Source organism: Macrobrachium nipponense, chromosome 17 (assembly GCF_015104395.2).
Source record: "Macrobrachium nipponense isolate FS-2020 chromosome 17, ASM1510439v2, whole genome shotgun sequence".
Lineage (NCBI taxonomy): Eukaryota > Metazoa > Arthropoda > Malacostraca > Decapoda > Palaemonidae > Macrobrachium > Macrobrachium nipponense.
In genome coordinates, this window is record NC_087210.1 from 4,289,594 (window position 1) to 4,316,775 (window position 27,182).

The 27,182-nt window shown below is 37.8% G+C and overlaps 1 protein-coding gene across 8 annotated transcripts in view; it reads right to left on the bottom strand.

Moving 5' to 3' along the window:
• LOC135196132 (pyruvate carboxylase, mitochondrial-like) overlaps positions 1-27,182 on the bottom strand; it is a 132,829-nt gene that overhangs the window by 71,756 nt on the left and 33,891 nt on the right. Inside the window, exon 1 of one of the 8 annotated variants that reach the window (XM_064222662.1) lies at positions 24,589-24,650. The exons of 6 other annotated variants lie outside the window; for them this stretch is intronic. The gene's annotated coding sequence lies outside the window, so the exon portion shown is untranslated. Of the gene's footprint in view, positions 1-24,492; positions 24,651-27,182 lie in introns of those variants that run through there. One more of the 8 variants, XM_064222661.1, reaches the window with a different exon arrangement.

Here is a 27,182-nt window from a genome sequence, read left to right on the forward strand (position 1 = left end):
TCCGTTTTCTATGAAACTACTGCATTTTGCAAGCTGCACAGGTCTATCACGTCCCTCTGAGTTAGGCCTAAGCATTTCCCTCCCTTCACCGTGTTTCAGTAAAGCCTAGACCTATTCAATAGAAGGGTCGAGGTTTACTCCATCTATATATTTTTTTTAATTACGCGAAATTTACCTGTTGAAACAAATCCAAGAACAAATATTCATTCAGAATATGTAAGAAATTTTTCGAAACAGAAAATTCCAAGAAATAAGATCAATATCTCACGAGATAGATGTCACGCAGATGAGCAACTGCGAACATCATTTCCTGATCTGTGATATTTATGAACGTAAAAAATAACAACGAATAAACTGTATTCTACAAATATACATCCAAATTTAATTGATAACTATCTTTGCTCAGTGTTTTAATTGCGTCATTATTCACAATATCAAATTATGCGTCTATGTATATGTTCATGGGATATGTACAATATAACCTCCGTTAAACTATCAAGCTTCCAAGTAAGTACCAAGTTCGTAAGTGTGTTAAATGAAATAAAATAAACGGAACATAGACAATTTGAGTAACTGGAGATAACTGAAAAGACACCATAAATAAACATGATATAAAAATAGGGAAAACAAAAAAAAGTGTTAAAAACTCGAACGCGCAATACAGCCAATTACAAAAAGGATGAGAAACTGAGAGCAGCGTCCCACTCCTCACCCACCTACTATACCAGAATTACGCAATTTCTCGTCAAAATACATTCGTTGCCAAACGTAGGAGTTAGTGACTGAACTGTCACCCCATTGGACAGCAAGCTTACATTATTATTGGAACAAATTTTCTAATAGCTCTTCTGAAACAAATGCGCTTTTTGAATATTAAAAAGCAATAAAAACTGAGTTCCCCGTATAATACGTCTTTTAGCATATAGTACGAAAACCCATATAGCTCTAGTTCTTTTATGATTCTTTGATGCATCTAAAACGAAATGTTTGGTGAAAAGTGGCGTCTTATCAGGAAGAGTCCGTCAGCCTATGGCTAAACCCGTTCAACCTTAATAATATAATAATAAATTTCATCTCAGCTCAAGGCCATATACATGGAATATTCAAAGTATAGACAACAATATACACAATCTAGATACACGAGATATCATGATAAAAAAAATTATATATCGGCAATATCCATACAGTTGCTGAAGAAGTATAAAAGATAGTATTCATAATACGTAATGGTAATAACTAATAATATTGAGAATAGTAGTTGAGAAAACATTGAAAATGATTTCAATTAGAGAACAGATTGCATATAATTAAATTCCAGCAAGGGACCTTAGGTGGTTGTAAGACTAAAAACAAAATATTGTAGCAGCAAAACTCTATACTGATAATATTCACAGTAAATAATAATAATTAATAATATAATAATAATAATAAGAAAATAAAATAATAATAATAATAATAATAATAATAATAATAAAATGACAGCAGTAAAAAAAATAAACTTCAAATATAAAAATAACGACAGGCTCTATGCAGTTAGTACTATGCAGCAGTCCTTGCATTTATTTGCGAGATTTATAATATCTCCCATATAATTCAATTTCACATACATCGTGCTTACATATAATTCTCCAACTCCAGTATATAGGAAGGAGCAATTATTCTTTTTAAACATGTCTTTCATACCAACTGTATTTTCACCAACATCCCTTCGAAATTTTTGTCCTGTATAATCACCGAGTTGGTGAGTATTGTTCAGTGCTCTGCGTGTGGTGTTATACTCTTTAATCAATAAATCGGCTTCCGCATTCTTCCTAACATATATTTACAACACATTCAACATTCCACTGCAATTTCCACAGGTTAAAAAACAGGAAATGCAACTGCATGCATGGAGCTCATTAGCCTGAAATGACAAAAAAGAAAAAAAAGTTGATATGTTACAGTACTGTCTCACAGCTCCTTTCAGAAGATTATAAATATATATTCTAGCAGTAAGCTCACTTTGCTTGGAGCGTCTGTTCCAATTATTTTCCTCAAGTTACTTTTCCTCTTAGTTAATTAAAATATCTGCAGTCAAACCACTGACAATCTGTACATTGACATTCGATCGTCAACAGATTCTTAAGCCTATGATAAAATTACTTAATTTCCTGTATATTACAGAAGAAAACTGACTTGGTGTTGGTCCAAAATATAGTACTATCCAAAAGCACAATGCGTAATGAACATTAATTTGAATAAATAAAATAGTTACATACCTCACTTCCAAACTACATTTCCCAAAAGCACAATGAGCAATAAATATTAAATTATAAAAAATAACGGTTACGTAGAAGGTACAACGAGCAATGAATATTGCAAATTATATAAAATAACGTTTACTTAGAAGGTACATTAAAGTACCACGAGGATAATTCATTGTTTTAGCAAAATATATCAAATTTCTGAGTTCCCTGACAACTCTGATGATAAGTCTATGCCTGACAGTTCTGCTTTAAGTCTTTACAATTCTCATAATTCTAAAATTCTGACGGTCTGAACTCGAGCCAACTTTATTCCACGGAAACTGAGGGAAATGTGAAGTATGATCAATTAATTTCCCGAATTGAATCGGTGACTTTTACCGATTAAACCGAGCTGCGGCTGGGTTTCTGGATACCAGCCAAATTGCGAAAAAAAAAAAAAAAAACACCATTCATTGGGATTATCAGTTACATACTAATCCCGCCCAACTTAGGATGTCAAAGGAGTTATTTAGAATTACCATATATACAAAGAACTATCCTTTAAGCGTGGTTTTTGAAAACGAAATACGAAAACCAAACTGATGGCGGTTGGTGGGAGGGAAAACCAGCTGCCCCACATCTAGTCGAAGCCTCCGTCACAATCACGATCACGCCTTTAAAAGGAACCGTAACATTCATCCCATCTCTCGATATTAAAACATAAATACATATGCGTTAACTTACATCCCATATGAATAAGGAAGCCGAGCGAATGAGATCCACAATTATTCATATCGACTGAAACTACAGTACGAAGTAATTATTCATCACTATACTCTGTTTTTTTTTTCATGTCCACCCGCCTGTGGTGTCTGCGTATGGTAACACTGCGTCCCGGGCTTTAAATATTTAACGCTATGTGTAAGTTTTAGATAAATAAAAGGATATCTGGGTGTATATTTACAACTGAAAGGTGTTTTAATAACTTACTGTATGCGAATTACACCGCTAATATTCGAAATAGGATATTGGTATTATTGTTGAATGTAAGCTGAATGTAACCATCTAAAGCCCGGGACGCAGTGTTACCATACGCAAACACCACAGGCTGGTGGACAGATGAAAAAAAAAAAAAAAAAAAAAAAAAAAGTGTAGTCGATATCTACGGGGGCCAGAATCTGTCTAAAAGCGTGGGTGGTGTGGCGGCAGTCGCTTCCTGCCAGATGGGGTGCTACACTCTCTCTCTCTCTCTCTCTCTCTCTCTCTCTCTCTCTCTCTCTCTCTCTCTCTCTCTCTCAATATTACATATTTACATACATGCATACAATATATTTACGTGTATATACACGCGTATCAGATTTGGAAATTTAAATAAATTGAGACATGTTTAGTATGATCTGTCAAGCTTTACTAAATATAAATCTAAAAAATTGCCATTCGAGACGAAAGCTTTAAGAATAAACATTGAGTCATGTGCCAGTCTAATCTTTTATAAATAACATTATGGAAATTAAGGAAGTTTATAGTACTACGTGATGGCGTCAGCTGGGCTTCTGTTGGTATCAGAAGAGTTTTGGAAGACCTATAGACCTATACCCACTCGGATGAGAGCTAAGAGAAAGGGAGGCTGGAGGGGAGTGGAGACTTGTGGAAGATAAAGACACGGCAAACACGTAAATGTTTGTGTTTAAACAAAGAAATGCACACGCACACAGCAATGCTTGAACGTTCATCACACATCACGCCAAGCAGATAGGTCTAATATCCCTGTCAAATCGAGAACATAATTCCCTCCAAGTGTATCCAACGTAAAACTACTTGACATATCATGAAGGACGCTTAGGGTAATCCACTCACGCTTTATCTGGCTTTATCTATAGAACCTGTCGCCATGAACAAACAGCCCAGGAGGACAGAAAGACACCAGCAGGAGGCGCGGACGCCCGTATCTCTCGGCTACTACAGTCATGAGAACACCCAGGGGGGAGGAGGACGGCTCCCTCGTGGGAGCCAGCCTCTCGATACGGCAATCGATGTCTCCAAGGTAAATAATCTCCCATAAAAAGGGTCTCTGAGATCAGCATGACCTGGTATAAAACAGCCCCCTTGCGCAAGGTTGGCTGGTTTGTTAAGGTTACAAGAAGTTACAAGGATTAGGATGTCTCAGACTTATTAGACGATCCGAGGAGACATCGCGTGCTCACATATCTCTTGGAGCAGGTTTTACTGTTCATTCACAGTCTCCTAGTGATTTTGTGGAGCTTTCTTTTAAACTCTTCCACACTGTTGCTGTGTGTGTGTGTGTGTGTGTGTGCCAGAGAGAGAGAGAAAATAATTAGTGACAAGAATTTCTTACTCTGTTCGATAGTCCAGAAAATATGTAAATTTGCCTTGGAAATACACCAAAACTTCTAACCCATAGAAATTACAACGATATATAGAACTTTCTCTCTCTCTCTCTCTCTCTCTCTCTCTCTCTCTCTCTCCATGGTGACGAAAAGACGGTCTTAGATGAATTTCCTAGATATTCCTGCTGAAAAAGAAGGATTGCGTCTTATATTAAAAAAAAAAAAAATTAATAAAAAAACTAGTAGTCAGCAGGGCAATCGGATACCTTAAGACACGGCCTTGAGGCAACCTACTGAACCTGTATAGTTAGATGAGGTGGATAAGATTTATTTTATTTCATTTTATTTCGTTTAGGGTATTCATTCAAAATGATTAACTTTAAAAAGTTCTATAGTGAAAGTTAAGGTTCAACGCTCCTTTTAAAGAGTTCTATAATAAAAGTTAAGGTTCAACGCTACTTTTACAAGTTCTATAACGAAAGTTAAGGTTCAACGCTACTTTTAGAAGTTCTACATTGAAAGTTAAGGTTCAACATTATTTTTAAAAGTTCTATAATGAAAGTTAAGGTTCAACACTACTTATAAGTTATACAGTGAAAGCTATAAGGTTCAACGCTACTTTTAAAAGAGTTCTACAATGAAAGTTAAAGTTAAGTTCTCATTTAATAAGCTGTTTCTCACTGCAACTTGTGAATGTTGTTTTCAATGTTGAAAATACTTTGAGAATAACACCACCTATGATTACAACTCTCACGGAAGGATACAGTATTATTATTATTATTATTAATATTGTTATTGTTATTGTTATTATTATTATTATTAATTCAGAAGATGAATCCTATTCAAATGGAACAAGCCTACCACAGGGGCCACTGACTTGAAATTCAATCTTCCAAAGAATATGGTGTCCATTTGCAAGACGAAACAGAAGGTAATAGTAAACACAGAAAGAGGACATCCGTTATAAGACAAACAAAAGTAAAATGACGAATAAATAAATAAATAAACATATAAAAATGTACAAAAACCGCTTAATTCTAACTCCCACTACAAGTTATCATCAAGCTTAGCTCCTGAGAGGAAGGTTATACTTGAAAAGAAATCTCTCTTGCAAGGAAGGACCTTGGGAGAAAGAAGCGAAAGTCTTGGAAGGGAAAGGCTGCTGTGGCTGCCTAAGGCTAACCATTGTCATAATTATAGGCTCTTTCTATTCAAGCCACCTATACGACGTTCCTAACGGGCTTGCCTACAGAAACAAACGCCTTACTTGGGATACAAGATACAAGGTGTTAAGATTCTTACAGGGAAGGGTGATATATATATATATATATATATATATATATATATATATATATATATACATATATATATATATATATATATATATAGATATATATAATATATAATATATTAATATATATAGTGTGTGCGTAGTGGAGAGAGAGAGAGAGAGAGAGAGAGAGAGAGAGAGAGAGAGAGAGAGAGAGAGAGAGAGAGAGAGAGAGAGAGAGAGTTAAATTCTGTCAACAGGCTTCATCTATTGATTTATCAATATGTTAAATCTATTTTTCTTTTTCCAATAACTTTGGAAAGCTTGAATTTCAAGTCAGTGGCACCTTTGGTGGGCTTGTTCCATATGAATAGGGTTCATCTACTGAATAATAATAATAATAATAATAATAATAATAATAATAATAATAATAATAATAATAATAATAATAATAATAATAATAATCATATGGAACAAGCCCATCACCACCACAGGGGCCACTACTTTGAAATTCAAGCTTCCAAAAAATATTATGGAGTTCAGTGGGAAGAAGTAAGAGGAACTAAAGGGAAATGACGAAAGAATACACTAATTATTACAAAAGAAAAAAGAAATTAATAAATAGATAAAAATGCATTGAAATGCAAGACGAATAGTATTTGGGAAGTAATGCATTGCCTTTTCTCTTGGACTTCTAAAGTTTCAACCATTAAGATTTTATTTAAGGAAAGATTGTCGATACTGTCATTGGAATATCAAATTCCAGCCAAAGGCCAAGCGCTGGGACCTATGAGGTCATTCAGAAATGAAAATAGCATTAAAACAATTGTTAAGGGTTGGAAAATGAGATGGATGAAAGAGAATGTCAACGGAGGTACGGTAAAAGGAATGAAAGGGGTTGCAGCCAGGGGCCGAGGGGACGCTGCAAAGGTTAAGTAATGCTTGCAGTGCACCGCTTGAGGTACACAGACTACACTAAACACCCCCTTCCCCATGGAGAGGATTAGGGGAAAAAGTAAACCTCTTCTGAAGCCATCTGCTTAAAACAGTTAATATTTCTAGCAGAAAAGTGTTACAAAAAAATAACCATTTCTAAAATATTAAGTTCTTGAAAAGAAAAATAAACAAACTACTTCAAAAGAACAAGAAACCTCCTCAGAAGGGAGTATATAATTCCTCAAGAGGAAAAAGCTGTAGGATAAAACTGGTTTGACAAGAAGGTTTAACAGGAATCCTGAATGGAGGTAAACCCTAGTCCCAACAAGGGAGAAGGAGAGGATTTTAGAAAGCCCAGATTTCCAGGAGAACACTGATTTAGGATTTCAAATACTCCAAGAGATTACTAACCTAGGATTTCAAATATTTCAAGAGATTACTAATCTGGGATTTCAAATATTTCAAGAGAATAACTAAGCTAGGATTTCAAATATTCCAAGAGAATTACTAATCTAGGATTTCAAATATTCCAAGAGATTAATAATCTAGGAATTCAAATATTACACAAATATTACAAGAGATTACTAACCTAGGATTTCAAATACTCCAAGTGATTACCAATCTAGGAATTCAAATATTCCAAGAGGTTGCTAATCTAGGAATTCAAATATTCCAAGAGATTACTTATCTGGGACTTCAAATATTCCAGATTACTAATCTAGGATTTCAAATATTCCAAGAGATTCCTAATCTAGGATTTCAAATATTCCAAGAGATTACTAACCTAGGATTTCATTTAGGCCAAACGCCAAGCGCTGGGACCTATGAGGTCATTCAGAGCTGAGAAGGAGATTGGCAGTATAAGGTTTGAAAGGTGTAACAGGAGGAAAACCTCTAAGCTGCTGCAATATGAAAAAGCTGTTAGAAACGGTGGAAAGTCAGATGGAAGGACGAATATGAACGGAAGTACTGTAAAATGAAAGAATATGAGAATGAAATTTTGGAAAACCTAATTGAAAAAATTATATGGAGGTAATTCAAACGGCGACTTAATTAACATTAGGGAAAGAATGATTGCAACAAAAAACTTTTCTGTAAACAGACTTTTAAAATGAAAAAGGTAAAACAAGACATTGAAAACTATTAAAGAAAAAACCTCTTAAAGATTCTCAAATTTATATTGCCTTTTATCTATAATTGACAATTTAACTTATAATTTACTGACTCTCCTTTTTTTCAAAAGTATTATATCACAGAGATTTCTTCTTAACCTGATGGCGTTTGTAATATGTATCTCCTCCTCCTCCTCCAAGAGCCGAGACCTATGAGGTCATTCAGCGCTGACAGGGAAATTGACAGAAGTTTTAAAGGTGCAACTGGAAGAAAGCCTCGCAACTGCAATGTGAAACAATGGTTAGGAGAGGATGGAAGTAAGGTGAAAGAAAGAGAATACGAACGGAGGTACAGTAAAAGGATTGAAAGGGGGTTGCAGCTACGGGCCGATGGATACGCTGCAAAGAACCCTAAGTAATACTAGTCTAGTGGCTACAGTGCAACGCGAGAGGTGCGCTGATGGTACTACCTCCCCGCCCCCGACTAGCAAAACGTGAACTGATGCTGAGACCGACCTCAGAAACATAAATTACAGAGAAGATACATTAAAACACACACACACACACAAACTCCAAACAAACTAATAACACACAGCTGACACAAGCAACAACACTTCAAGAGCACTAGACCGACATTCACTATCATGGCTAACCTATAAAACTATCACACCTGTACTCCGCTTTTTTCTTCTCCAACAATCACGCCCCCCCCCTCCTCCTCCTCCCCCTCCACCTTCTCTAGTGCCGCAGACGGTCCATTGATCGCTATAGCCACTCCAGATTATCTCCTGGTCATCTGCGTGCTCAAGTGGCCTAAATACGACTTTCTATGGGGGAGATTAAGTCTCTCCTTTATTCATAATGGTATGAAACTTCACTGAATGGTTTGTTTTCCATATGAGCAATCATCTTAACCTCAGGGGATTAAGTACTACAATTGACGTTTAAGAGAATCATTCAATCATTTCAACCTCAGGGGATTACGTACATTGAAGCCTAAGAGAATCATGCAAATAACCCGGCAATTACCTGTCAACCTGGAAAAAAAGATCAACCTAAAGAATGTCAGGAATTTGCCACCAAAAAGATCAAAATGACGCAACCATGATAAAGTCAATAAGAGAGATGGCATGAACCAAAAAGTGGCAGAAAACTTAGGCCTAACAGAGCGGTGGTACTATTACAGAACAGCTGCAACACAAAGCTAGGGACATCTGCTCGACATTCATGGAAAAACTAGTTTAAACACCATAACGATACGCTAAATATTTTAGTCGGGAAGTTAGAATAAGTCAATTCTTAATGACTGAATAATTATACGAGCTTTCTAAACGGTTCAGTTTCCAGAGATGTGGTAGAGGTAAAGAGGATATAAGGAGTAACATCTATATCAATAAGAACAGGAAGATCACCTTGGGGACACGCAACACACACGAGGGAATTATAGACCTTCCGAAGTAACCGGTAAATGCAATATATCCGCAAACTGAGAAACTGGCGTCAAAGTTAGGTTACACGGAAGACTTTCACGATACCTCATAAGTAACGCACGTCATTATCAAATTTGTAAAAACTCGAGAATGATACAACTTAATATCTAATTGTTATCTATTTATCCTAAACACACAAAATCCTCATATAACTGAAAAAAATAATTTTGTTATAAAACCATCTACTGACATATTACACTAGACTCTTCCGCGTATGTTTTATATATATAAATTCTCATTTAATGCATACTATTATTAAAACAATAAACGTCAATTGGTATATGTCCATCAAAGCAATAACCAAAAATAATGTCTGAATGAATTGATAACTGGAAAAAATGGTGCAGTTAACGTATGCTATACATAATGCTGAATGTCTGTTATACAAACAGACACAGAGGCATATTCAACTATACTCGTTTTTTTTTTTTTCCATCTGTCCACCCGCCTGTGGTGTTTCGTATGTGAACACTGCGTCCCGGGCTTCAGATAGTTACATTCAGCTTACATTCAACTATAATAATAATATCCTATTTCGAATATTAACGGTGTAATTCGCATACAGTAATAATTATTAAAACACTTTTCAGTTGCAAATGTACACCCAGATATCCTTTTATTTACCTAAAACTTGCACAAAACGTAACTATCTAGGACAGATGGAAAAAAACATTGTATAATGCAAGTTTCACTCCACTGACCTCCGACAAAAATGATTGAGGGCACACACCTTCGAAAGTGCTTCACAGGTTTTCATAAGCATTAAATGTTAAAAGTTACAGAAGGCAGTTTCTACCTAGAAATATTCACCACACACCGAAGGCCAGCTATCACAAACCCGGTTTTGCAACAAATATAATCGGATCAAAGTGAAATTGAATACTATACTCTGTTTTTTCCAACTGTCCATCCGCCTGTGGTGTTTTCGCATGGTAACACTGCATCCCGGGCTTTAAATAGTTACGATATGTATAAGTTTTGGTAAATAAAAGGATATCTGGGTGTACATTTGCACCTGAAAAGTGTTTTAATAATTTACTGTATGCAAATTACACCGTAAATATTCGGAAAGGATATTATTTAAATCCCAGGAAGCAGTGTTACCATGCGCTTACACCACAAGCGGATGGACAGATGGAAAAGAACAGAGCATACGTCTATTTCTATAGAGTTAAAACGAATCAGTCTGGCTTCAAGTCCGTTAAACAATGGGATTAAAAACCATCTACAATGATTCCCTTGCTTTCACAAACGAAAATCACACCGAGTGAAAAATTCAAAACTGATTTCCTCGTCCAAATTCCTTAACTGTAAACGTATAGGCCTAATCTCAAGGTTCTCAATGTCGGGTATACGCCCCACCAATGGGTAATTTGATTTGTAAAGAGGCAATTCGAGAATATTTATAAAGATTTATATATCCCCACAGGGGGCATCAGGATTTTAAAGATGATTAGTTGGGGCATGAGCAAAAAACAGGTTGGAAACACTGGCTGAATCTAAACACTCAAATCCTTTGAACATCAATCATTACAATTTTCTATGCTTACCCTAGACATATCTGATGATAGATAACAGTATTGTCTTTAGAGATAACTACACAACAGACCATTAAGTATACGAGTTACACTATCTTGAATTTTTTTATTATCTTAACTGCTTATTGTTCAGATTACGTACCCTACATACCGTCTATAGTACTAAGGCCCTTTTATTACACAAGAAATCATTTTTTTAAAAACACCATCATTAGAATTCGTTCATACCCAAAATTTTCGTTGCAAACTGATTTTAGCAGTCCTCTTAATAAAACAATATTAAAATCTACATCAAAGCCTGTAAAGAAATAACATCAGATCAATAAATCATGACATTAAAGAAAATCATTTTTCTGATGCTAGCCTTTATTTATAAATCCACGTCTACTCAAGCTGCTAAATTCAGACCATGTCTAATACATCTGCTTACTAGGCCTAAAAACAACAAAAAACTTTCAATTTTCACTATCAAAACCTAGACCTATATTCGAGAAAGCGTCTTATCAACTGTGGTAAGGATGCTTAAGACTAACCGTCTCTGACATTATCTAATCACGGCCAATGAAGACTGATACTCCATTAAAAAAAAATGCATTTTACTACCTCTCGAAAAACAAGGACAAATTTTCTTAACACAAGATTAAGCAAACAGAAGGACGTATAACCTTGAGATCCACTTATATTAGCCATCTTGTTTCGTTCTCACTACAGAGTGTCGTAAACGATATCAAGTAGAGAATATATATATAATATATATTCTTGATAATAAGACGAAAGTACTTAGCATCTCCAGCATTTCAATTTTCCTTCGTGACTGTAACTTTGTTCGTGTAATCATCAGGTTTTTTTTAATTTATTCGTGATTTAAAATCAAATATCACAAATTCTTGGTAATTTGTATTTTTCCTAGCGATACTTGCCTCAAACCATTCCAGTGGAGATTCCCGGATGCCGATCCGGGATCGACCAGAAAAAACTGGTAATACGCCGCATCCAGGCCAGGCCTATGCCATTTAGGGGTCGAAGACCACGTTATCCTACTGACCTGACGCCAGTCCTTCCTGCCCAACTCCAAGGTGCCTCCTCTAAGCTTCAGCAGGGCTGGATGGGAGGGAATATACTTCCATGGTTCGAGGTAAGTATCGCTAGGAAAAATACAAATCACCAAGAATTTGCGATTTGTTCCGATGAGAGATACTTACCTCGAACCATTCAAGTGGAGACTTACTCCTTAGGAGGAGGGCGAAGGTTAAGGGAGGAACAGCCCCAAAGGTGGTAGGTCAGAGGAGGGACAACTGCTCCCCTTGGAACTCAACCCTGCTATGTTAAATTTGGGGGTTGGTCCGGGGAGGTCCTAAAGCAAGCCTGGTGCGGGAATAACCAAATATTAACATGTAAAACTGTGGGTTGTACTGAACACCATACACACTCCCGCGTATCTTACCCGAGTATCCTGGATTCCTCACTTTCACCAAAAGCCCAGGGGGAATAAGGACAAGGACCAGGGGGGTATGAGGAGGAGTCTCACACACTTCATACACACTGGCCCGTACACCCCGAGAAGGGTGAAGAGGGGTCCTAGACCTGTTGCTGGCCTGCCACCACGGGGCCAATCTCAAAGGCATCGAGCGACCTCCTTGTGCAGTCTTTTAGGTAGTGGGCTGTGAACGTCGACTGTCTATTCCAGACCCCTGCCCTCAGGACCTGTTCCACTGCTGCCATGTTCTTTGAGGACGAAAGGGATGCCCCAATTCCCCTGATGTCATGGGGCCTAGCTCCCTTTGGGGGGGGGGGGGGGAAAGGCCCCCCTTCTCGTAGGCCCTCCTGATGGTCTCTCTCAGCCAGAAGGAGATGGTGTTCTTGGAGGCTGCCTTCTTTTCTCGACCCGTGGTGACAAAGAGGTTCTTGACCTCCGGTCTGAACCGAGCCGTCCTTTCCAGATACTTCCAAACTGCCCTCACTGGACAGAGGAGGAGATCCTTAGGCTGGTCCGATTTCGGGAGGACAGGGATGGAGAACTCCACAAACCTGGGGTCCTAGACCGAGGGGTTCTGATTCTTAGCCACGAAGGAGGGGACAAACCTGAACGAGAGTTCTTTCCACCCCATCGTGTGAGCCACTGCGTACGACCGGCTGTGGAGCTCTCCCACCCTTTCATGGAGGCTAGAGCTAACAGAAACAACGTCTCTAGGGTCAGCTACCTATCCAGGATGTCCTTGAGTGGCTCGAAAGGAGGTTGCCTCAGGGAGTCCAAGACTATCGCGACATCCCAGCTGGGAACCAAGCTGGCGCTGGGGGGGACACTTCTGCTCAAAGCTCCTTATGAGCAAGGACAGCGGTTTCGAGTTCCCCAGATCCAATCCTTTCAGGGAGAAGACCTGGCTTAAAGCGGCCCTGGCTCCTTTGACCGCCGGAATTGACAGGCCCCTGTCCACCCTCAGGTAGGTCAATAATTCTGCGATGTCTGGGATCTTTGCCCGGAGGGGCTCTAGGCCCCTTTTCCTACACCAGGCCCCAAAGACCTTCCACTTTGCCTGGTAGATGTTAAGAGGACGACTTCCCCAAGGTAACCGGACATGTGAGAGGCCACCCTCACCGAGAACCCTCTCCTGTTCAACAGCCGCTCGTTAGTCTCCAGCTGTGAAGGGAGAGGGCTGGAATGTTCCCGTGGAACCTCTCGAAGTGGGGCTGCTTTAACAGGTCTGGCTTGGGGGCCAGCTCCCAAGGCAGTTAGGAGGCCAACTCTAGAAGGTCCAGGAACCACTCCCTGTCCGGCCACCACGGAGCCACCAACGTCAGGGCCGCACCTTTTGCTTTCCTCAGATGGTTGAGGACCTGCCTGAGGACTCCGAAGGGAGGGAACGCGTACATGTCCAGGCCGTCCCACGGGTGTTGGAACGCATCCTCCCAAAAGGCGGCTGGGTCTGGCACCGGGGAGCAGTAGACCGGCAGTTTGGCATTTAGCCTTGTTGCAAACAGGTCCAGGGATGGGGACCCCCACTTCCCTATTAGCTCTCTTGCCACCTCGGGGTGTAGGGACCATTCGGATCCCACCACCTGACCCCGTCTACTGAAGCCGTCGGCGATCACGTTCTTCTTGCCGGGAATGAAGCTTGCCGTCAAGGAGGTTCCAAGGGCTTTGGCCCGGCTCAAGATCTCCTCCGTCAAGCCGCAGAGATCCCGTGATCTCAGCCCCCCCTGCTTCTTGACATAGGCGACTACCGTGGCATTGTCGCACATCAGCAACACCGAGTGTCCTCCCACTTCCTCCTTGAAAGCTTCCAGGGCTTGCTCTACTGCCAAGAGCTCCAGCCTGTTTATGTGGAAGGTGCTCTCCTCTTGCGACCATATTCCTCCCACCGAGACACACTTCAGGTGGGGCCCCCACCCTAACTTCGATGCATCCATAAACAGGAGCATCTCCAGGGGCACCGACCCGAGGGGCACTCCCCGACAATAGTTTGCAGGATCCAGCCACCAACCGAGAGCCTTCCTTGCTGCCGGTGAGATGGGAACCGTCTTCTGAAAAGGTGAACAATCCAACGCTTTGTAATTTCTGCTTCACAATGATAGGAAAAGCAGACATCGAAGGATCAAAAAGAGATGTCGCTATGAACGCTTGGCCGCCACAAACCAGTTATCGCTGTGGTAACTTTTCTGACACCTCTTGCTTAAAACTCTTCAGAGGCCAAAAGGATCGATAGACCGTGCTTTCGTAGCCCATATTCGCACTGAAAATCACGATCAGGCTAGCTTTTGCTCTTTTACACTACGCGAGGTTTCTGTCCTCGCTGAGCTAGCCTTGGGACACCTGCGTTACCATTGACGGATGTACCGCCCCAGTCAAACTCCCCACCTGATACTGTCCTCGGCCAGGATTGCCGTCGGGCACTCACAACGCCCTTACGCAGGGCACCACCAAACCGCAAGTGGCCAAAGGCACCCCGCACAATAAACAGCTTGGAGCTAGAATCTCAGATACACTGGCCCACCTTGGGAGCCAGGTTCTGGTTCCACTTCACCGAGTATATATATATATATATATATATATATATATATTATATATATATATATATATATATATATAATATATTGATTACATTAATTAACCTTCTTGGGTGATAAGTATTCTGTTAAGAGGAACTCACTGGATAAGCTTCTTGCACTCATGAACTAGCCGAGTTCGGGAATGTGTGTAGATAGTGATTAAATGTTACTAAGCAATTTTTTTTATGTATAAGTTTTAACTCGAGGGGTTCATCAGCCTTGACACAGCCGAACAGAGATATAATGACAAAATGGAGCGGAGATAAAAAATTAATTTTTTTTCTCTAAGAATCCAAAATGAAATAATATATATATATATATATATATATATATATATATATATATATATATATATATATAGAGAGAGAGAGAGAGAGAGAGAGAGAGAGAGAGAGACCTTACCTTACAGACCTTACATCTTGTTCGGGTTGCCCAGGTCCCTCAGTGTGAGGCACCTCTAATGTCTACCAGAGAGTTGCTAGTACATCTTCCGGTATATTTTGCATCTTCCAATCTTGGATGGTCTGGGATGCAGTTTAGATATTTGTCGAGCTTATTCTTAAACACATCTACGCTCACTCCTGATATATTCCTCAGATGAGCTGGCAACGCATTGAATAGACGCTGCATTATCGATGCTGGTGCGTAGTGGATTAATGTCCTGTGTGCTTTCCTTATTTTTCCTGGTATAGTTTTGGGCACTATTAATCTACCTCTGCTTGCTCTTTCTGATATTTTTAGTTCCATGATATTTTCTGCTATTCCTTCTATCTGTTTCCATGCCTGAATTATCATGTAGCGTCTCTTCTCCTTTCTAGACTATATAATTTTTAAGAATTGTAGTCTTTCCCAGTAGTCTAGGTCCTTAACTTCTTCTATTCTAGCTGTAAAGGGACCTTTGTACACTCTCTATTTGTGCAATATCCTTTTGATAGTGTGGGTACCATATCATATTGCAATATTCAAGTGGACTACGAACATATGTTTTATAAAGCATAATCATGTGTTCAGCTTTTCTTGTTTTGAAGTGCCGTAACAACATTCCCATTTTTGCTTTACATTTTGCCAACAGAGTTGCTATTTGATCATTGCATAACATGTTCCTATTCATCATCACACCAAGGTCTTTAACTGCTTCCTTATTTGTGATGGTCTCATTATTAGGTCCCTTATATGCATATAGCTTTCTTTCTCTGTCTCCATAATTTATTGATTCAAATTTATCAGAGTTAAATACCATCCTATTTACCTCTGCCCAATCATATACTTTGTTAAGGTCTCTTTGTAGAGCGTTCCTATCTTCATCACAAGTAATTTCTCTACTTATTCTTGTGTCATCTGCGAAACTACTCACTACCGAATCCTTCACATTATTGTCTATGTCTTCAATCATAATAACAAACAGTATTGCAGCTAACACCGTACCTTGCGGCACACCGGATATTACCTTGACTTCATCCGATTTCTCGTCGTTTGCAATAACTATCTGTTTTCTGTTGTGTAAAAATTCTTTTAACCATCTTCCTACTTTATCCACGATATTGTGTTTTCTAATTTTCTTCGCTAATATATTATGGTTTACTTTATCAAAAGCTTTTGCAAAGTCTAAATAAACCACATCTGTTTCATTTCCGCTTTTCATATTTTTGAATATGTTCTCACGGTGGACTAACAGTTGGGTTTGTGTACTTTTTCCGGGTACGAAACCATGTTGTCCTTTATTAAACAAATTATTTTTTATTAAATGTTTCATAATATTTTTCTTCATTACCCTTTCATACACTTTCATAATATGTGATGTTAGACTCACAGGCCTATAATTACTTGCCTCTAGTCTTGATCCACTTTTGAAAGTAGGGGTAATATATGCTAATTTGTGCTCATCATAAATCTTGCCTGTATCTACACTTTGTCTTAATAATATTGCAAGTGGCTTTGCGATAGAATGAACTACTTTCTTTAACAAAATAGCAGGAATTCCATCAGGCCCTGCAGCAGCTCCATTTTTAATTTCATTAATAGCCTGCACAATATCAGCTTCATTAATATCTATGTCAGCTAAATCATTCACATTTTCATACTTACTTCATATCATTATCTTCATTATCTATTCTAGGGGTGAATTCTCTCTTATATCGTTCTGCCAGTATGTTGCAATTTCCTTTTTTTTCATTCGTTAATCTCCCTTCAATTCTCAGAGGGCCTATTTCTATTCTTCTTTTATTCATCTTCTTCGCATATGAGTATAATAGCTTGGGGTTTTGCTTGATATTTAATAGGGTTTTTTCTTCCAAGTCCCGTTTTTCATTTTCTTTTGATTGTATAATCTTTGTTCTGCATTTTCTATCTTACTTTTTTAGTTCTATAACTTTCCATGCATTTTTTTCTTTTGCAAGACCTTTTTTCCACTTTCTGATTTTCTGGAACAAGATCCTTCTGTCTCTTGGTATGCATGAATGATGTTTACTTTTCTTCTTCGGTATATATTTTTCCACTATTTTCTCCAATATTTTATATAATATCTCCGTATTTACCCTTATGTCATCACTTACGAAAATGTTATCCCAATCTTTGTTTAATTCTTCATTAATTTCTGACCATTTTATATTTTTACTGTAGAAGTTGTATTTTCCATATCCTTCCCACTTTTTCATTTCTTGCTTATCTCTATTTTCACTTGCTTTGGAATGAACTGTTAATTCTATGACATTATGGTCTGAAATATTCGCATTATAAACTATTATTTCTTTAACATAATTCATCTCGTTCACAAATACTAGGTCTAAAGTATTTTCCTTTCTTGTTGGCAGGTGATTTATTTGTTGAATGTTGTATTCTAGTAGCATATCTAATAGCTTTTCAAATTGCCTCTTATCTTCTGCACTACTATTACTCTCTTTTTTATATGTATAAGTACAACCACAATCTCCTATTCGTTCTTTCCATTCTACGAAAGGAAAGTTGAAGTCACCAGATAGGAGAATAGTCCAGTCCTTGTGATTTCTACATATATCATCCAATTTTTTCAATTATTAAGTCAAACTCTTTAGTATTAGGAAGGTCTATATATTACTATGTTCATCAATTTTTCAGATTCAAATTCTACCGCTATTAGTTCACATTCTGAGTTACTATATTTCTCATATATTTTCCTTGTTTTTTGTCTTTCCCATATATTGCGGTTCCCCCTTGATTCCTATTTTTTCTATCTGATCTATAAGTTTGGAACCCTTTTATTTGATCATCATTCCCAGTCTCTTGGGAATACCAGGTTTCACTTATATTCATTATATCTATTTTCTTTTCATTTTGGGTTAGTTCTTCTAAGTACTCTATTTTTCTTTTTGAGTTACTCGTAACTAAACCCTGCGCATTCATCACTATGATGGTTTGCGTGTTTTCTCCTTCATTTAATACTGGTAGTAATAAGGATTTTCCCATGTCTCTTTCCTGTTCTGGTATGTTGTTCTTTTTTTCATTTCCAGAAATTCGGACATTAAAAAATCCAACTTTTCCTAATATTTGATCTTCCTTCATCATAATTATTCATTTTGTGTCTGAATCTGCAACTCTCCTCCGTTTCTGCAATATCCTCTTGCATAATAAATACAGTTATTATCTCTTGAGTAGAATTTCGGAGCTGATGCTTTGAAATTTTTTGCTGACACCTCTGCATATCTCATTGGTGGTTTGCTTTTCTCTTTTACCTGATATTCTTGATTTCTCTCTTATTGTTTCTTTCTTATTTTGGATTTTATTACTTGGTTGGTTATTTATTTGATTATGATTCATGGCTACAGGGTGCATATATTTGCATTTTTTGTCGAACTTACATCCTTTTCCTTCTTTTAGGTTTTTACATATTTTTGGATGCAGATCTCTGCAATCATCCCCATATCCATCTAAGTATGCACATTTACCATATATTTCATAGTTTTGACATATCTTAGGATGTTTGTAGTAACATCTTTCTCCAAATCTGCAATTCCCTCTTTTCAAAAGGTTGCAGATTTTGTCTTTCTTGTCTATTTTTTCCTCTTTCCCGTCATTGTATAGATCTGGGTAGAGCCTCTTCGGGATTTGCTTTTCTGTTGTCATATCGTAATTTATTTCTTCGTAGGTATGCTGCTTTATTGCCTCATATGTAGTATCAATGAGTATCTCTGCATCCATACTTTTATCTTCTTTGTTTTCCTTATTTTTTTCTGTCATTTCATTTTTGTTTACTTCTCTTCCGTTTTCCTCTTCTTCTTTTTCTTCTTCTTCTTCCTCTTCCTCTTCTTCTTCATCCTCAACTATTTGTACATTCAATCTTGATTTAATAACATTGTCTATCCATGATAGACATGTTGAACAAAAAATTCTTGTATCTTTTCTCAAATCTTGTATTACCTCAGCACACTGTGGATGGGTCGGAATGTTGCATGCAGCACATTTTCTGATTAGGTTTTGTGGATTGACTATGCTATACCAAACCTTACACAGTTTGCATGCTTTTGGCATTCTTTTTCCTAATGCATCAATTAGGATATTCACAAGATTCACCTTATTCATTTTCTTTGTCGGAATATGTTGGTTTATGTATATTTTCTTTATGAGTCTCTTGACCACTTGGATTTTATTTGGAACTTCTTCAATTATTTTCAAGATGTTTTCATTAGATTTGTTCCAGTTTGAAGGATTATATCCTTCTAATATATCTATGAATGCTTTTGTATCTTTTTGGTTAGGACTGTTGCTGATTTCATAGATGAGAAATGCCAGTTCCCTTCCTGCTACCTCATCGTATTGCGAATCTGCTAGACACGCCAAATTACGCCACCTCTTCCCGCAGTTGGAACTTACTGCCATCTTGTTCTGATTTATAGTTACATTACACTTGATAAACTAACTTAGAAGACGCTTTATCCTACTATTTCACACTAATCTTATCACCGATAGTTCACGAACACTTCTAGATATTTCTCAAATTCTAATCGTATGTTAAACTTGTGATATCTGTTGATTAATCTGACTTCACGCGGGTACGACTCACCAAGCAAGATGGCTACTTACGGGAGGAGAGAGAGAGAGAGAGAGAGAGAGAGAGAGAGAGAGAGAGAGAGAGAGAGAGAGAGATTAGAATGTCTCATATACTTGTTAGTCCATCCGAGGAGACATCATGTGCTCACTTATCTGTAGGAGCAGGTTTTACTGTTCATTCACAGTGTCCTAATGATTTTGTTGAGAGAGAGAGAGAGAGAGAGAGAGAGAGAGAGAGAGATCTATAGGAGCAGGTTTTACGGTTCATTCACAGTGTCCTAATGATTTTGTTGAGAGAGAGAGAATTCTAAAACAAACATTAAGCTTCTAAACAGGATCAGATTTAGATATGAAAAATAGATTCACGATCTGGTATCACAGCACGGTGATTTTACAGATTTTTGCTTACCCGGGGAGTAAGCCTGCAAAGTACATTGTTGTCGGGGGGGGAGGGGGAGCCGGGGTGAGGGGGGGGAGGTTACGAAAGGTCCATGGAAGAGCCTATAAAGGTCTGTAAAGGTGTTTCGCTTTTAGTTACAGATACAGGAGTTTTAGGATAGGATATTCATGATTTATTTATTAGAACGAAAATGTAAACAAATAAATAATGTGAATGTTAAACAGTACAGAACAATCATTTCTAATAAAATATAGCTTGTTTCTTTTCATTTTCGTTGGTGAAACAAAGCGCTATTTGACCACAGATTGTAGCACGGGCCCCGAGTACGCTGGAGGTCAGATCACGCCTTAATATACAAGAAGTTTTTTCTTTCCTGTCAAAATACTGCATTTACTGTAACCAAGACATCAACACTTGAAGTTTTCAGCAGCAATCTGCTATCTTTTTCTTGGGGGAATATCTCGAAACAGAACTACTCTCCCTAGCATAGAACAGAAAATTACTAAAATATGCGTAAATAAATCTTTAAAAACTCGAAAAGAGAGAGAGAGAGAGAGAGAGAGAGAGAGAGAGAGAGAGAGAGAGAGAGAGAGAGAGAGAGAGAGACGTTAACCTGCAAAAGAAAACTATTTAGATTTAAACATAAATACCACTCTTACTACTAAAGCTTTAGACTTCTTACGCAACAACAACAACAAACAATAAAAAAAAAAAAACTCGAAAACTAAACATACACTTCCATGACTAAGCAATCGTGCTAAAAGACAGCAAGTTACCTAACAAACACGTGGTGCCAACTGCAGCTATATCGGTCAATACAACACGTTTCTTTGTTTCAATGGTGTAGGCTTGCACTCACGCCCCTAAGAACAATACCACCTCATTTTAAACTAGGAAAGAATGATAAAGTCTAAGAAATGAAACGTAGGCTTTTTCCGCAATAGAATGAAACCAGTTGGGCTACTGAATGAGAAAGGGAACTTGACTTTTCAGAAAGTCAGTCGAGAAACGGTCGACATGATTTGGCAGACTTTCTCGTCTTATTTTGGTTCTTACGTTGTCGTTGAAACTTTACGGCACGTGTTTCTGCCTCTAGTTTGATTTCCTTTTAGAGGAGACAGCACCAGAAGGCGTTGACGTACCTACTCTAAAGATGTAAATTTAGGCTTAGGATGGACTAGAAACTCTAAAAATAACACACATTACTTCCCCTACCCCTACCCCAAACAATCTCCGTCTGGCAGTATTATAAATGAATTAAAATGATGCTTGTTGACTAGGCCTATATCTGAATGTTGAGTTTACATACATACATACCCGTTCATGTTTTTAAATATACATTGATATAGGATGAATAATGCTTCTATACAACTAAAGTGTACACGTCAACTATTAAGTCACTCCTCGAAAGCTTTAACGAGACAGGAAATACTCATACAAAGCCTTATTTATATTAGTTTAATGTTTCATTACGTAAATCGCCGGATATCCTGTGAATGTAATAAGAGATATTCCTTTACCTGACGAGAGTTTCTTAAAACTATGGACACGAGTCTTTTGTCACGACAGAATAACAAAAGAATAAAAAGTCCTAAGCTTTTAAACACGAGAAGGGGACAAAGTTGTTGTCATTATTCAACCAGAAATAACACTTGTTTAATGTCTTAGCCGCAAGCTTCCATTAAGATCCCTAAATCTTTGATATATAAAAAATATTTAAAATAAGACTTCTGACATTTCTGAGAGTCACAGATAAAGGCTAACTCTGAAGAATGAAGCAACCAGAACATTATGGATGACTGGAAGCTTTCAAGTTTATATCCCTAAATAATTTCATTGGTAAAAATAAACTGTGATCACTTGTCATTTTTTCCCCTCGTCCTTTCTATGGAGACCATTCTTGAATCTGCTGAAAAACCAAGTATCAAAGAACGGTTTTATTACGAAATGTACCACATCATAATCTAACACAAAACGTGACAAACACAATCGTTCATCCGTAAAATAAAAAATAAATAAATAAATTAGGCTAATATTCACTACAATGATTGTTGTCACAACTACTCTATGAGAAGCACTTCCACGAGAGAGAGAGAGAGAGAGAGAGAGAGAGAGAGAGAGAGAGAGAGAGAGAGAGAGAGTAACCCTAACAATGAAAGGCAAGAGTCTAAAATAAGAACAGTATCAACTTGTTTCAGTACTATTCCGTCTTGTTTATGAGCCTCTAAGATATAAATATCAAGAAAATTCTGTATTGGGATTTGGGTTAAGGATCCTTTTTTTTCGTGGGGGACCCATGGCTGGGGGGAGGGGAATGGGGGTAGTGGTGAGCCACTGAACACGAAACGCCTTGAAGATACTATAGACTATGTAAACATCTGAAATCCGTAGATGATGGAAACCAAGTGAGAGAGAGAGATGGTCGGTTCATACACAAAAATGCTAATAATATTACGAGAATAATGACAAATTTAAGATTCATCAACACAAATGATGAGGCAGATGAATAAAGGTTCACAGCTGACAAACAGAGAGATGAGAGAAAGGGCAGGATGCCAAGAACAAAAGACATTGTCTCAGCATTAACAACACAAAAATGACAATAATGACAATATATAGAACATCTGGGAGCAGGAACGAAGGCTATATCAGTTCGTACCTTGGGACTACCTATAGCATATATAAATATATGTATATGTATATGTATATATGTATATGTATATGTATATATATATATATATATATATATATATATATATGCGCGTGTGTGTGTGTGTATGTGCCCGTGTATAATAAAAGGAGCCCATAAAAACGCCCAAATATAGAAAGTAAGTACTGTATTTCAGAGACTGCTGTCTCTCTCTTTAAGTGGGTAATGAAGAGAGAGAGAGCAGTCTCTGAAACATAGTACTAAATTTCTATATTTTGGAGTTTTAACATTTTTACCAGTCACATATATATCATATTTATATATTGAGAGAGTGTTTCATGGCATTACAATACGCTTTATTCAGTTAATTCTGCAGGAGCCTAATAACCATTATTTATTATTATTATTTGCAAAACAAATACTAAAATTTTATATCACGAGTATTAAAGTCGAAATGGGCTAAAGCTTATGGTAAACGATGGTATACATCAGAGTTTACGATACATCAAATCACGTGTAACCATAAAACCCAATATATGAGAAACACAATGAAAAATATCACAGAGAAGAAACAAACTAACAGCAAATAATATAAGGAAATACAAGACTACAGAAAGACGGTATGACACCTACGGTATAGGCCTAATCGCGATGAAATAAAATCACAAACACTTACCGAAGAACCGCCATAAATTGCATCAAATGTCTACCTATCAGAGAGAGTGGGTGTATGAGGGCGTAGTAGGTAACACAAGATTTAAACACCGGCTCAGGCACCCATACACAAGTTCAGGCCTAAGACAATCCCATAAGCAGACTACACAGCTTCTATATTTGAAATCATTAGTATCAAGACACCCTTGGCACATCTCACGCTTGGTAAACAAAAGAAACAATGATATACACTTTGCCAACATTTATGCTGCTTAGATCAAAGTCTAATGAATGACCTGTCATTGGGTTATGATACACATCAAAACACTTCGATTTCACTTCTTGGGGTTTCCATTATCAACATGTCACTAGAATTAACATTTCGTTTTCATATTTAAAAAAAATGCATTTTGCGTCGTCTTCATAGACTGATCACAGCGGTTGCCTGTCGCCTCGTATCTTGAGAAATATTTTGAAAATCATGGCAACATCTTGGTTTGCAAGCTAACGCATTAAGGTACACCGCTAGAAACCAAAATAACTCCTTTGCAATGGATAAATACGACCAAGAGCACATTTAAGCTTAAATTTAAGGTAGCCGCTTAACTGAGCATAAGAACAATAATGTTCCTTGGACCGAACAATACGTCTATTTTCGCCTTGAACAAACGATTTCCGCCATAATACACGAAGACGGGAGTTCTTTCTACAGAACACTCTCCTCGCTATCAGCTGCTGTTAGAAATAATCAATACTCTTCGCCGGCCACGAACAGAAGCATTATTATTCGAATACAACACCTGTAGTAGAACCGTCACTTAAGAGAATGGATAGGTAGTCACAATCCCCAGTGCCATGCCTTCTTCGCAGACCTTATGCTTGACAAGATGACTTACCGAAAGGACTGTCTAACGCCCACTGGCTGAGGTCTAAAAAGTAAACGTCTATTATACACCTTTCGAGCGACAACAAACGCACGAACCCCAGAGAGAGAGAGAGAGAGAGAGAGAGAGAGAGAGTGGTCGTCGTCTGCGAAATGCGGATCACGTGACCGGGTAATACTACTTGCCAATGCTCGCAACACATCTTAATTCATATGAGCGCTTCGTCGCTGACGTAGTACGGTAGGCGTCTGCACATGGAGGAGGAGGAAGGAAGGTAGGTCTACTTAGTGAGATAATCAATCTATGTAATTGACCATCTTCATGCCATAGACATTCCGGTATGTCACCGTCGGTTCAAGCGACGCCGGCACTGCTCGGGAGGTGGAGAGAGCTGACACGTGTGGAGTAATGTCGTCAATCGTGCTTTTTTTTCGCTTTTTAGAAAAACGCTTACGTTAAACAGAGAATAATAACGTGTAGAAACAGTCAAAACAGGGAAAAAAACAACTGTGCTACTAACAACTACAATAACATGAACAAAATGAGACTAGCCTTATTATTCACTCGAGTTGAGGACGCCAAAACAACGTTCCGTTGAATAGTCTCATATTCTGAAATCAACATGAGCACGTGGGCACTGTGTGAGACCTCCGGTGTCAAGCCTATCCCCCAAATAACCGGTTTCTTGACAACAGTACGCGACAAAAGGCAAAGATAACTTTCATTCGAGGGAAAGCTACTCCCTTTCTTGAAAATAATATAAGGGCTCGTGATACTAACGTCAAGTTAGCATAGCAGTTCTTGGTATACAAGACAATTTCTCACCAGATAATTTGATTGCGACTAACGATGATAGGGAAAAACTAACTGTATTATATTTTACCCAAGCACTTTTTCTTTTCCTGTCCTCTCATGTGGCCTATACAAAACCCTAAACGAATTTACCCAAGCACTTTTTTTCTTTTCCTATCCTCCCATGGGGCTTATACAAAACCCTAAACGACTACCTTGAAGATTTTGTAGGCATTCTACAGTGATACCTACAGGAAGACTCTGTAATGATAAACGTTATTGGCGGATCTGGAGAAATACGAAATGTCGACATTTAAACTAGACAAACAGATACGAACTACACGAGAGAATTAGGTAGAGTTTTCTCCTTGGAAAAACAAACAATTTACGTGAAAGCCAGAGGGATCCAACTCCCTGCTGCTTATTCTGTGAATGAATACACCAAGAATCCAGTGTGGAGGGGGAGACTACTTTACTTAAGTGCCTTTTGCTACACTAAGACTTATAGACTAAAACAGATAATATTACCTGGCACACGCCAATCGTCGTTACTGTCACTAATATAATAATATAGGTCTGACAAGACCTTCGTGACCAGTAAATCCAGTAAAGCCTACGGTTTACAATGGTAAACAGGTATTAGTAACAGTAACAGCACTGAAGACAAAATCTAAACAAATTCCATTACCAAATTACAATAACTGAATACAGTTTACTTTGCACTACTTATTAAAAACAAGATATCAGGAAAGGAAAACCAATGGACAAGTCACATTTCCGATTGACATCACAGTCGGCTAAAGTCCTTGAAAGGTAGGCGGACTCACACCTTACTTTTCGGTTTTAATAACTACCGTAAGTGAGGTTCATTGATAACTGCCAAAAGATCATTAATGCATCAAAAAATAGTATTCCAACAACTTCAAATACCTATTAACTTTTCCAGTAAGGTTTTTTTTTCTCTTATAAAAAATAAATAAATCTTAAAGTTTATTTTACAATTCTATTCATAAACAACATATGTAATTTATGTACAAAACATATAGTCATAATATTTTTATAGGTCTATATACTTAAATTTATTGTGTATACAAAAGTTTTTGGTAATAATAAGATGACTAAATACCTAGTTTGGAATTTTTATAAATAAGCGTGGCTATAACAATCATAAGTGGAGAAATGGTCATATGTATACAAATTAAGCTCTACTGACGACTACAAGACGCATAATTTCTCCAAATTAGCAATGATTTGTAGTCCTGGTTATACTAAGAAACTACGATAACGGCCACACTGCAACTTGGCGTGTTCAGTAGTGAACAGTGAACCAAGTGAGCTCAACGTGGGCGTCATTGTTCAAGTTTACCACCTCATGCAACCTCACAAGAAAGTAGGACAGTATCGATTTCATGATATCCATCAGACGAGTCCTTCCATCGTGACATTTTCTGTTTAAAATAATAAACCTATCGTCGTAATAGTTGTTGCCACGCCACAAAGTTCATTGAAGTTTACACAGACACTGGCCAAAGAATCATTACGATGCAACAACTTTCTACTTCTGTTAGACATTGCATTTTAATATTGAAACCCAAAACTGTAAACAAACATCTCGTTATCCTAGAGAGAGAGAGAGATTGTTACTACAGCAAGAAAATGGGTCTGTCTGGCGGTTAGGGAGGAGCATCAAGGACAAGCGATGGGAGTTCCTACCATGATAGAACATACAATGACCACGTGATGTCCAACGTTTATACCATTGCCTGCTCCGATGGTTCCTGGTTCCTAAGTGCTCACTCCACAGACAGTTGAGG